The sequence below is a fragment of the Leptonychotes weddellii genome, chromosome 5 (assembly GCF_054177405.1).
Source record: "Leptonychotes weddellii isolate Sample4059 chromosome 5, ASM5417740v2, whole genome shotgun sequence".
NCBI lineage: Eukaryota > Metazoa > Chordata > Mammalia > Carnivora > Phocidae > Leptonychotes > Leptonychotes weddellii.
In genome coordinates, this window is record NC_138373.1 from 86,939,711 (window position 1) to 86,953,609 (window position 13,899).

General features: G+C 36.6%; 1 protein-coding gene across 3 annotated transcripts in view; it reads left to right on the top strand.

Annotated features, from left to right (window-relative positions):
* The window catches only part of RASSF8 (Ras association domain family member 8), a 120,655-nt gene that overhangs the window by 44,370 nt on the left and 62,386 nt on the right, over positions 1 to 13,899 (top strand). Inside the window, exon 1 of one of the 3 annotated variants that reach the window (XM_081819059.1) lies at positions 11,028 to 11,152. The exons of the other annotated variants lie outside the window; for them this stretch is intronic. The gene's annotated coding sequence lies outside the window, so the exon portion shown is untranslated. Of the gene's footprint in view, positions 1 to 11,027; positions 11,153 to 13,899 lie in introns of those variants that run through there. 3 annotated transcript variants of the gene reach the window in all.

The window sequence follows — 13,899 nt, forward strand, 5'->3', positions numbered from 1 at the left end:
TTAGAATTAGCAGCATACTTGCTGCCATCACTACTAAAGTAACTCTGAAATATTTAGCCAGTGTATTAAGGACAGAAAAAGAGAACTATTGGAAAGGACAGAATTATTTGTAGATAATAAAAAATGCCCAAGATACTCAAACTAATATAGTAAAATTCCATTGTAATGTAAATAAGCGTGATTTGTGTAGTAGTAATAATCAGTTCAAAAATAGAAAAAAAGAGACCATTCATAGTAGCAACAATCCTTATGCTGAGGATTAAACTCTGTAAGAAATGTGACTGGCCCATGGGCAGGAAACTGTTAAACTTCATATAGGTCTAAAGATTTGTTCAGTCTTAGTACTTAATAAGGGAATGTCGTATTTGGTATATCATATCATTAAAGATTCAAAAACATGTACATAAAACATATATGAGTGACCTTTCTGTAAAATGTAACCTAGATTCCTAATGTTGGCTGTGGGGGAAGATAGACCAGAATGCTCGTATAATGAAACTACAGGGTAGATGGTGTTGCAGCTAGTAATGTAATCTGACTACCTACCTACCTATCTACATACCTGCTTATTTATAGATATTTTTTTTTTACTATTTAATGAAATGGAAAAATGAGAGTAACCTAAAAAGTTAACAATGTCAGGATACAATATAAACTATAACCTTTAATTTTTAAGTGTATTTACTAAGAAAATAAATGAGGAGGCAACATACAAAGTGTTAATGATGACTATCTGCAAGTGGTAGAACTACAAGAATAATTATTATTATTATCAAATTATTATTACAGATTCTCTAAAACAAATATATTTATAATCAGAAATTTGAAAATAGATTTAGTTTTCCAAACATCTAAGGTTGATCAAATGTCTAAGATTTCATTATATATCTTCTTGAAAAAATTATTGTAAAAACATTTATTGAGATGGGTTATATACAGAATTAAAAAATGAGGGGATCATCAGAGGCTGAATAGACTGCACTCCCCAGCTACCATTCATATTAGACTGTGGTATATACCTGTGCATCTGGTGATTATGCCTCCTGGGAGTGTGGGGCCCAACATCCCTGAGAATGATAAAGAGCAATGTGTTCCTATGTTCAAATCTCAGCCCTTTCCCCCATGCCTATGTATCAAGTGCCACAGCAGTTTAAATGTTCAAATATTGATCGCCAATGACATTGAATCAAACTTACTGAAGTCTTTATGGATTAAGTAGGAGAATTAGGACAATTATTTTAATTCTGCAGCCATTTTGATTATTTACCCTTCTCTCCCCTTTCCCATTGACTCTACTGTTTTGTTTACAGCAATTACACCTGGGCAAGAAACTTAATAATTTTTAGGAAATATACCCAGCATGAGATGCTGTGCCTCTGAAGTCTTAAGTGTTAACTTTAATTTTTTTGTGCTGTTCTTCCTGAATACAGCTTTTAACAGAGGATTTGTTTTTTCCAATACCCACACAGTTCAAACCTGTGGGAGTCAACTGTATATGTAAAGGTCTTAGCATGTACAAAATTCAGTGTATGATAATTATCACCATTTTTATTAAAAGGGTGATATTTTCCCCAAATGCTTCAATCTTGTTTCAGACTTAGGCTAGATATACTTTTATATAAGCAGACTTTCATTCTTCTGTACTAATGGAAACTATATAATTTTTCAAACCAGACACTTTGGAGAGTGAAACTTGGCACTATTGATAATTATGCTGGGATAACAGTGCAAACCATTGCTGTTCTAGGCAAACCAGGATGAGTGGTCACTCGGGGTATACTGGTAGTACCTGATTTGTGGTTCATGCTCAGAGAACACAGGTCATTGTCATTGAGTGAGACAGGGAGGATATAGGACAAGTGAGCTCCCATTCATCTTTTTGAGCTTTAGTTCCTTACTCGTTAAATTGAGGTTAACGATGACTAGCTCACAGGGTGACTGTAAAGATTAAATGAAATTGTGATCTCATAAATACAGTATATATGTAGAAATTAGACACCTGTTAATTCTCCTCTCTGTCTCTGCAAATTACCTTAGCTATGCTGATGGATGAAGTTTTGTGTATAGCTGTGTTATGTACTGACTTCTCACACTTCCTTAATGTATCTTTGTAGTTCATTTGACTGGACATGGTAGGTGGTAGTCATAACCAACTGCACATGTGCTTCCTCACTTTACAGTGGAGAGTTGGTCTATATTGCTTCAATTAAGCACTTTTTAACATTGAAAGGTATGAATTGTAGTGTTCAGGAACCACACCTGCTTTCCCTGTAAATTCTCTGTCGTATTTTTTTCTTCCTTTTGTGCTTTTCTATTTTTGGATGATTCGTAATCTAAATAGGATTTTTTTTTCCTTAAATATTTCAAATATGAATGTTTATGCATTTAATAGACTTTGTGTGAATAAAAGACACTTGTTTTGCACATCAGCTGCAGAGATGTGTTTCTTGGGGAAAAAAATCTAGCTGAAACCTTGAAAATTAATAGGATAATTGGTAATATATATACCAAATTTGACTTTCTTATAATTTATAAATAAATTTTAATAACACAAAACTGGAGGAAGTAATAGACCTCAAGGTTTGGGTCTTTGGCAAAATGACCACAGCATTTTCACCATTATCTTCCATAGTTGTTCTCTTCATTAGCAAATCTGTGTTCAGACCTGGTATTGCCCAGTCTTCAGGCTTACAGATTGGTAGTAAATGATTTTAGTCATATCATAAATTATGCAGCTGTGGAATGAAGAAGGTATGATGGGAGCATATGGGGAAGAAGTTTGTACAAAGGTTAAGGAAGGCTGCTTGTGGATACCATTTAATTAAGTGTTTAATGGTGAGTAGGTCTTTAGGGAGTGGGGAGAAAGTCTTTGAAAATGGCCTGGGGAATGGCATATGCCAAGCCTAGAAAGGTGCATGAGGAGCAAGGATGTGTTTGGGGCTTAACAAGTACAGCTAAGTGTGGATATGAATGTGGATGGGAAGGGGATGCCTAATTTTAAAAAGTGGGATTCTTATTCTAATTGATACAAACAACCTTTTCTGGGGCTTTGGGCTTTATTATATTGAAAGGATCAAAATTATAAGTAGATAAAGTTCTATTTGAAGAAGAAGTAGAAGTGTTTATGATTTGGAGCAACCTAAATTTCAGAAATCTCTATAAGGAGAAAGATTACTCAGCGTTCTTTATTCTTTATAGTTTCTTTGTAATCTTAAGAAATTAAATATTTAACATATCCTCATTCTTCAAAAGGATATTGCTACTTTAAAAAAATGTTCGCCCTTAGGGGCGCCTAGGTGGCTCAGTTGTTAAGCGTCTGCCTTCAGCTCAGGTCATGATCTCAGGGTCCTGGGATCGAGTCCCGCATCCGGCTCCCTGCTCTGCGGGAAGCCTGCTTCTCCCTCTCCCACTCCCCCTGCTTGTGTTCCCACTCTCGCTATCTCTCTCTCTGTCAAATAAATAAAATTTTTAAAAATAAATAAATAAATAAAATGTTTGCACTTAAAAAATTAGATATAAATAGATAACATTAAAAGCTGTACTGTTTCCAGCCATTTGATTTAACATTCCATTCATTTTGTTAACATTTTCTCCTGTGAGCTGCTCTGTAGCCACCAGACAATTTTACTGTGCAAATTCTTTGCAAATTTTGCCTTGTCAAAATGTGAATTGTGTGAGGGATGAAATGATTAATAATTGCTTTTTTTTTGTACAGCAGATAACACTTTCAGAAAAAAATATGCTGATATTAACTGCCATTTCTATTCCATTTTGCTCCCAAGAATTGTTTGAATGTATACACTCCATCTTTTTATTATCTCAAGAAGTAGAACTGTTAATAAAATAGTAATTTCATGTAGTAATATTTATATCATCATGTGAAAAATAAAATAATGTCATATGGGTGACTACTTTAGTTCTAATACCATCTTGCCTGCTTCATTTTGTATTTTCCCTGTGCTACACTATAGCACATACATAAAATCTTTATTTTTTACTTGGAAAGCACTTTGAACATTCAGATTTGAGCTAGAAGAAACCAAGGCCCTGTTGGAGACTGATTTGTTCCCTTTAGACATCTTCTCTAGGGCAGAAACTCTTCTACACATATTTGTGGTCCCAGTGCCTAGCTAGTTAGATAAAAATCTGTCAAATAGGTGGATACATCTCTTACAACCCACATCTTTTGATTCCTAATCAGTCCATGTTCTTTCCTATACACTTATACTTCCCCCATCTGTTTTTCTACTACAAAATGGAAGCCCTAGGTTTCAAATTATCTATAATGCACAGTTGTTGGCTATCATAATCCCATCCCCATCTCACAAGAAAGCCACGCTCACCAACATGTTAGGACGGGGGACTATGTGGGCTGAGAACCAATGGATATACCAGAATATTCCTGAATACATTTAATTTCCATACTCAAGATGGATGGCACTTTATGCTTTTCAGCATGTTGTTCATGCTTCTTTTGATTAAACTGCAGAGTCAAGAGATTCTATTGGATTAGAGGCTGTATTTCTAGATAGTGTTTCTAAGCAGGAATAGTTCCACCATCAGGGGTGTTTAGGAAATTTGGGAGGACATTGTTGGTTATCACAGTGATAGAAAGAATGCTACAGGCATTTAGTGAATGGGTAACAGAGATGCCAGGCATCCTGTGGTACACAGGACAGTTCCACACAGTGCTATTAGAATAGCCCACTCTGTTTTCCTATTGAAAAACCACAACTGAACATACTTTTTACATGTATACACAAGGCATTTTTGCATTGTCTTAATATATAATGAATTATCCAGGAATGCAACTATTATGGAAATTAAGGGAAAATTGTATTTAATTCAGAATTTGAAAAAGAGTTGTTCCCCAGCTTAATAACCACGTGACAGGCAGCAGTCCCCCGTGTAGTATTTGAGTTTCCTATCAACAGACCTACAGTTACATACCTGCACTTACAACTGTTGCATTTATGGTATAGGCATACCTCAGAGAGATTGCAGATTCGGTTCCCCACCATTGCAGTAAAGCAAACATCACAATAAAGCGAGTCAAATAAACTTTCTGGTTTCCCAGTGCACATAAAAGTTATATTTACACTATAGTCTGTTAGGCGTATGATAGCATTATGCCTAAAAAAACAATATACCTACCTTAATTTAAAATACTTTCTTGTTAAAAAATACTAATCATCATCAGAGCTTTCAGTGAGTGGTAATCACTGATCACAAATCACCATAACAAATATAATAATGAAAAAGTTTGAAATGTTGTGAGAATTACCAAAATATGAGAGAGACACAAAGTGAGCAGATGCTGTTAAAAAGAAAAAAAATGGTGTGAAAAGACTTGTTTGTTGCAAGGTTGCCACAAACCTTCCATTTGTAAAAAAACACAGGATCTGCAAAGTGCAGTAAAGCGAAGCACAATAAAACGAGGTGTGCCCGGGAAAACATAAGGATCTAGATGCTTCATTATGTTTTGTCATTTACATATTTAAATTCATGTCTCTGTTATAAAATACTTTTCTTTTATTTCTTTCTGGCTTCCATGTTGAGAATAGCGTGTTTGGGGGTGGAGGAAGCACAAGGGTAGAAGCAGGAAGACTCATTAGGAGGCTGTTGCAGTTATTCAGGTTAGCAGTTACATAGGGTAGATAGAGATAGAGCTAACAGGATTTCCTGACAGATTAGATATGGGTTATGGGAGAAAGAAGTCAAGGATCACTGTCGGCATTTGGGCCTAAGCAACTAAAAGGATGCATTCTAGTTGCTTTGAACGGAGATGAAAGAGTGTAGGTGTAACAGATAAGGGGGGTAAGAGTAAGTTCTTTTCAGACATGTTGAGTTTGAGATGTCTACTGGACATCAGAGTGGCAATGTTGACTAGGCATCTGAATGTGAGGCTGAAGTTCAGAGAGGGGTCTGAGCTCAAAATAATGGGAATTGTCAGGTATATAGTATTTCAAGAAATGATCAAGTTGAATGAAATCACCAAGGGAGTGAATATAAATGGAAAAGAGTAAAAGACCTATGATTGAGATTTGAGATTCTCAAACATAAATAAAGCTTAGAGAAGAAATTGAGAAGGAACACCAGTGAGGTTGGAGGAAAAGCAAGAAGAGAGTACAGGTGTTCTGGAAGCCAAATGAAGAAAGTGTATCAGGAGGAGGGAGTAATAAATTGACTCTTAGATTTAACAATGAGCTAAGCATGATGGATGAGCTTGGTTTTGGTATAGTGATAGGGGTAAGAACCTAACAGGAATGAACTCAGTGGAGAAAAGAAGGTGAGAATATGAAAAGGGAATAAGATATGGAGGATAGCTGGTAGGGGAAGTGGGATCAGAAGAAAGTTGTTTTGTTTTTTGTTTTTGTTTTATGATGGGTAATATAGGTACTTATTTATTCTCTGATCCACTATAAAAATCAAAGGAGATCGTGATGATGCTGGAGCTGATATAAGGGGACTGGCATCCTGGTTGGCCATGGTGTGCCTATGACTGCACCACTGGTTTTCCAAGCATCTGGTATGCCATAGCCCTGGAAGAGCTAACTGATACGTAATAGATTTTGAGACCCTGGGACCAGAAGGCTTTCTCACTCGCCAGTGTTTCTTCCTTTTTTGTTTAGGAAAGTTGATCAGGCACCAGCCAAAGGGTTTAGGCTTTAGCCAGACACTAAATTAGAAATTAGTGGGAAATTAGAAGGGAAGGCAGAACCAATTTCTTCTCCATAGGCAACTACCTGAGAACAGCTAAATTTTGTCCTTCTTATCCACTTGGAACCATCTTAACCATTTTGACTTGTAGGCAAAATGGCACAGGGCCTTTAGAATAAGGAAAGTGAGGCACCTACAAGGGCGCAAAATACAAGGAGGCACTCACTTTTAGAGTCATGCAAATACAATGTTGGCACTTGAGAATGATTCATTGCATTTTGCACCCTAGGCACCTTGCTTGCTACACACCCCCTAATTCCCCTGGTCCTGAGAATGGGCACTGTGGTTTAAGGAATAGAAAACTCTCTTTCCCTAATTATCTCTCCTCATATTATCAATTGGAGATTAATGTGCTTTAGTCAGTCCGATATTCCTCTCCTTCCTCCATATCTGGTCAACTTTGGCGACTAACAAACATGAGGAAGACTTGGTAAAGAAGAAATGCTCTGGGCTGCAAAATTGTATTGTTAGTGATGAGACAGAGTAGGGAATGATTGGTTGGGGCCTTTGGGCCAGGAACATGAAATTTTGGATACCTAAGAGGCTGGTGAGAGGGAACTGGGGGATAGAAGGGAGACTGATTAGGATCAGTTCTGTTTGCGAAGACTAGAATAGAAACTGTCCCTCTCTAGCTTAGTACATTTGTCATTTTTAAGAGTTCTAAGGGCCCTGGTACCATTTTGTCTTTCCATCTTTGGAATCCAAGGGTGATAGGAGGTTATCACTTATTTTGTCAGTCCTAAGAATTGAGTTTCTTGTTCTGCCCAGTGCAGATCTGAGAAAGATTCTGAGGTCATCGGAGGTCATCTTTGTACCTCAGATACTGAAGGAAGCCTTACAGCAACAATTGCAGAACCCAGAGAATTCTCAAGCCTTTGTGTCCTGGAGAATATTGTCATATGGTCTTGTGCTTGTCGCCTCTGAGGGAGCCATAGTGATAAAGGTATAATAGAGAATCATGGACCATCTTGATCATACTATCTGAGTTGACAGATTTTCATATGAAGAACATTTAGGACCAGATGTGTAGAGAAGGTGCAGATGTGCTTGTGTACAAAATGAGAGTCAGCTGAAGGAGTAGTGGGGAGAGATACACAAAGATGGCTCTGAGGAGCTTCCATCAGGAGGAAGTATCTAGAGGGGCAGGCAGCAGCCACACTTTGAAGAGAAAGGGTGGAGGTGGTTAGAGATATGGTCAGTGATTCTCTTATAATTGGGAAGTTGCTGATTATGAGACTGAGGAAAAGCCCATTGAACTTACAAGTGAGAAAGTTTTCTTCATTTTAAAGTGGCTCATGGAATGGCAAGAAGTCCATGACTAATTATGAATGAGATAAAAGGTAACTGATTAATGATCCTATTTTTTAGATCTGGAGGCATTTCACTGCAAAAGTTATACCGTTATATATGAATGAATCTGGGAACAGTACTATCATATGACAGAAGTTTTTATTGCAGTTTCTTCTGGGATGAGGCCTGATGCTGCTTTATCTAATTGTCGACAGTCATGTGCCCATGGAAAGAAGTCCGCACTGAAAACAGTAGATGTTTGACTTGATTGAGTGTTATATAATCAGGAGGTCCTTTGAGACTTTCCCCAGAACTTTTTGTCCAAAATATTAGTCAAATATTTCCCAGAAGAGCTTTCTTCTTTTTCATAAGCAGTATTATTTTTGTTAGTAGTATTCTTCTAGGCCCTTGCTTCCTCTTCACCTCTAGTCCCACAAATAGCTGAGTCAGGTAAATGTGAGAACATAATTAATTGAGAAACGGAGACTGACCCATGAACTTCAGTTTAAATCTAGTGTCTTTAAATCTTTTATCATATGTGTGGCAAATAGTAGACCTTTAGTTGTAAATGCTTTTTTGAAACCATTAAGTATAATGTATATTCTACTTAATTATTTCTTTTATTAGATGGTAGAGTTTATTAGTTCATGGTTTGAGGTCTGGTTGCAGACTGCCTGGATTCAGATCCTGGCCTTACTCCTCATAAGGTATGTGATCTTGGGCAAGTTTTGTAACTTTGCTGTGCCATGGTTTCCTCTTATAAAAAGTAGGGATAATAATAGTGTCTACCTTTTAAGATTATTATGAGAAATAAATAAATTGATACACTCACAGCACTTAGAACAGTTCCTGGCATATGATAAGTACTTAATAAATATTACAAATGACTTTAACAAAAGCTGTCAGGCATTTAATATTTAAAGAGTAAGAAAACCAAATCTCTACTTCTCCCCCAAATAGCACTGTAACTGGCAATGAATACTTGAGTGTTGGTTGTGTGAATTTTAGATAAGCCTTTTTTCAGTGGATGTAAACAGCTTCCTGTGTTTCTGAAGATGGAGGAATAGAAGTCATCTTTCCTTCTGGCCTCATATCAGTATATCACTCTTGACACTGTGCTTATATATTATTTATATTTTTGCTAATCATAAAAGTGAGTTGAGCTTTTAAAAATTTGTGGGGACTGTGATTAGTATCCAGATGTTTTTTTATTGGATATTCTGTGTCCATGACGTTTCCTTCCATAGAATGTTTGGAGTGGTGTGGTTTGTTCCATCTTCGTGCTCTGTCCCTCCACCCAAATTAATAGAATCAAAATAAAGGAAAGTGTATCTCCCACAATAAGACAATGATGAGATTTCCATGTAGGCAGCAACATGTTATCCACAGGGTTCTTTGTTGATAATAGGCTCATAGTCATAAAGGGGATAGAATTCTCTTCATATGGTGTGCCCACAGGACTTCCCTCCCAGCTTCTCTCCTGTTTCCAGTAATCCAAGTCGATTGTATAAACACATGGCAAAATGTGGCTGATAGCCACCTGATGGGACAGCATTTTGGTGTTCATAAAACACGTTTAAATAGGTGAATTTAGGGTGATGCTCACAGCAGACTAATGAGAAAAATATTCTTATCAGTATTCTACAGCTGAAAAAAATGAGCCTGCATGAGTTTAAGGGAGTTCAGGGTTGCACGGTTAAAATATGCAGTGAACCCAGGTCTGCTGACTCCTTAAATCCCGTGTCCTTCCCGTTTTATTGCTTTCTCATCAGAATCACTCGGGCTCAGTAAAATCATGTAATAGGACCTGGAATAGTAGCCAAGACTGTCCATTAGAAATCATAATCACAGAATTAGAATTTCAAATACCATAAAATTTGACACTATATCTAACTGTTGAAAAGTTTACTTTTTATAAAAGACCCTACTTTGTTTTTAGATATATTGTTCATTCTTCCTAGTTATATAACACAAGCATTTTCTAACTTTAAATTTTTAAAGATTTTTTTTCATTATATGTATACTTTGTCATTAAAGTAGATTTCATGTTGATAGAAGTCTTTTTTCTTTCAGTGTGGCTAGTGTTGAGTAGGCCTAGATTGACTCTTTCCTGAAATTCTTAGAAGAGTGTAATTACCAGTTCTTATCCTGTACTTGGTAGGTAGGTGAGTGGCCCCAGGAAGAAGAAAATGGTTCTATTTTTGTAACCATTATTCTTCTAAACCTCGTTCTGAGTAAATGGCACATTTCTGTATTGCAGGGCAAACCTCAGACCTGTAGCGTTGGTTTGGAGACCAGGAGAGTGTGGACCTTTGTAGCTTCATGGAGTTGTGTTCGGGTGCCCGGCCTGAGCTGCCAGTGGCACAGATGCAGCCACAGCTGGCTGGTGCCGTATGTCCAGTGACTCGCCGAGGGAAAGCGCACTCACTGTAGAAGCGGAGTCTGGCAGAGAGCTGCCTGTCTCAAGATCACGCTCAGTGATCGGTCACTCACGCGTTCTGAGAGACCCAGACTCCTATAGTAATAGTAATGGCTACTTTTTCTTAAGTGATTACTGCATGCCAGGTTGTATTTAAGTCTTCATCTTCATTGTTAGCTCTGACAAATTTAAGGATGATTATTCCCACTTTAGAGCCAAGGAAACTAGGAATCTGTCTAAAGTCATAGAGCCTATAAGTGGTGGGGCCAGGATTTGAATTCAGGGCTGCCTGACCACTAAAATGTGTTCTTAACCAGCAACTTCCACATGAAGGATGATGAAATATGTCATGTGTGTATACCTGTGCTCACAGCAGACATAATTGCTCATGGTGTGTGTTCAGGCTGAGCTGATAATCCTTTTTAGCATGACATTCTTGGCATCTGTAGTCAAACAATCAGACTTTTAATAGGCAAGGTAAAATACACTCTAAATGTGTCTTTATTAACTTTCTCTGAAATTTCAGTGGCGTGTTGAAATTGGCCCAGTTTGCTTTTGGGAAATAATAAATAAGGTAAATTATCGCTTTGTTTCATAGGAAGAACAAACATGCAGTATTTTTCTATGGAAGTCTTCATTGGTGTGGACAGTTGAATTGAATTCAGGATAAATTCCATTTTAAATAACATATAAAAAGTCCTCTCCATGTCAGAAAATTTTAAGGCAAGTTGATTTTACTGATTTATAATATTTATTTGAAAATTTTCTCAAATGGATATTTGAGATAAAAAACAAATTTTGACAGTGCTCAGAGTTTGTTATAATGAAATTAGATTTTTTATACAACCAGCAGAAAATGAATTTAAAATTCATTATATTTTAATCATAGATCAAAATATTAATCCCTCAACAATTGAATTTAAAACTCTGTGTTATGGCTATAGTTGTAGAAATAAAAACTTGTTAGGATTACAGCTTTATTTATTTAACTTGCTTATTTATTTATGGTCCTTCTTCCTTTCAGACCTTACTACTACTTCAACTGAAGATAGTATTTTTTAAAAATGTCACATATGATCAAACAGACATCCCACTGTGTCTCTTGACCCCTTGATGTAAGGGATTCCTCCTCACTGCAGTATTATTGAAGAGCATCTTAGCACAAGATTCAGGGTTGGCGTATGTAAGCCAAAGACCAGTAATACCTACTGTAATAAATTAACATTCCTGTCTGCTGCTTGGTGTTCAGATTTCTAGAAAATGCGCTCTTCATTATTCTCCTCTGAAATCTGACACAAAACTGAGAAATAGAAAATAACTGATATCAAAATATATTTCCATAGATAGGCTACTTCACCAGCAAAGAGACTGAGGTATAATTTAATCCAAATTAATATGTGAGGCCATGGAAAATTCTTTATCTTTAAAGTTAAGTAACATTAAACTTTAAGTTACTTATCTCCATTTGTAAAGAAATGAAAATTTTCATTATTTTTCATAGTGATGTTGTTAGGAGAAGAAAATATATAATACTGAAAATAAGACAGTGTATTATTATGCTGTAAGCAATGCTGACTTGAATGTGCTTTTTTGAAAAAATAAATGAAATTAAGAGAAGTAACTCAATAGTGTTTCTTTTTTTTTTTTTTTTTTAAGATTTTATTTATTCATTCGAGACACAGAGATAGATAGAGAGAGAGAGAGCATGAGCAGGGGGGAGAGGCAGAGGGAGGAGCAGGCTCCCCGCTGAGCCAGGAGCCGGACATGGGGCTCGATCCTAGGACCCTGGGATTATGACCTGAGCTGAAAGCAGATGCTTAACCATCTGAGCCACCCAGGCGCCCCTCAATAGTGTTTCTTTAGTAACGCTGCTTGTCCTCAATAATACCATTTCTGGTTTCTCTTTATTGATAAAGTCCTAGCTATTCATACTTTAAAAACAGAAGACAGTACTTCTCTATAACACTGTGACCACAGACCCCACCAACTCTGACGAATGGTTACTTTGAAGTGCTGGTGGCCAGTTGAAGTTTATAATTTGTTACCAAATTACTATTATCTTTATTTTCATCCTGTATTTTGCCTGTCAAACAGTCATATTCTTCAAAATGGGAGAGTCAGAACCTTCAACTAAAGAGTTTGTTTAACTAGAGGCAGGAAGGGCCTATTTTCCCTTGAAACACTTGGGAAATTCATTCATTTTCATTTGTTTTAAACTTAAAAATCTGGAAATTATTTAGGGTTGCTTAAGGGGTTTTTTGTTTGTTTGCTTGCTTGATTATTTCGTTGATTGGAGTTTTTGTTTTTGGTATTCTTCTTGACTCAATTGTAGATGCGATTGTTTTCTTAATTTTCTGATAGTTCATTATAGGAGGGATCTTTTTATTGATGTTATTATCTCTATATAAGGACATACGAAAAAGAGCTTTATAACTTTTAAATTCTGTACAGTTTTTTTTAAAGATTTTATTTATTTATTTGAGAGAGAGAATGAGATAGAGCATGAGAGGGGGGAGGGTCAGAGGGAGAAGCAGACTCCCTGCTGAGCAGGGAGCCCGACGTGGGACTTGATCCCGGGACTCCAGGATCATGACCCGAGTCGAAGGCAGTCACTTAACCAACTGAGCCACCCAGGTGCCCCTGTACACTTTTTATATTGAATGAGAAAGTTGTTTTTAGGTAGTTATAAAGATAAAATACAAAAATTAACAACTTTTTTTTCAGAATTTAAGTTGCTTATAAAGTTGTTTCCCGGCAGTTGTCAGTGTCAGCCCATTTAAGAGTTGTGAAAATATTTTCTTCTTTCCCTTTTTCTTCATGCTATCTGACTTGTTTTGTCCTGTTACATAAAATGTTCATTTGTATTTTTTACTTACATTAACAAGACAGGATAGATAATGAAATGAAGTTCATTCATTAGTTGAGGCCTTTCCTTTTTCTTTTCATTTTTAGTGATTTGTAAAATTGACTTGATTCTTTATTTCTCTGCTGTACACAAGCCAGACAAGTTTTCTTTTTTCACAAAAGGTTTGGCTTCACATTTTTAGTATTTTCAACTGGAATTTTCCCCCTGTAGATGAATAATAGTAAATGAGGAAACATTCTTACTTATGTTTCCTCTGGTTTTTCAAATGGGAGTGAAAATCCCTGTAGGATTAGGTAAGTAAATTTTTTTTTTTTAAAGATTTTATTTATTTATTTGAGAGAGAGAATGAGATAGAGAGAGCATGAGAGGGGGGAGGGTCAGAGGGAGAAGCAGGCTCCCCGCTGAGCAGGGAGCCCCATGCAGGACTCGATCTGGGGACTCCAGGATCATGACCTGAGCCGAAGGCAGTGTCTTAACCAACTGAGCCACCCAGGCGCCCCGGTAAGTAAAATATTTTTAACAGAAAAGCTTTTTCTAATTTTTTTTGTCTTTTTATTATATCAGTATTGTTAATTATTAGTAAGCATATTTATTCTGAGGTATA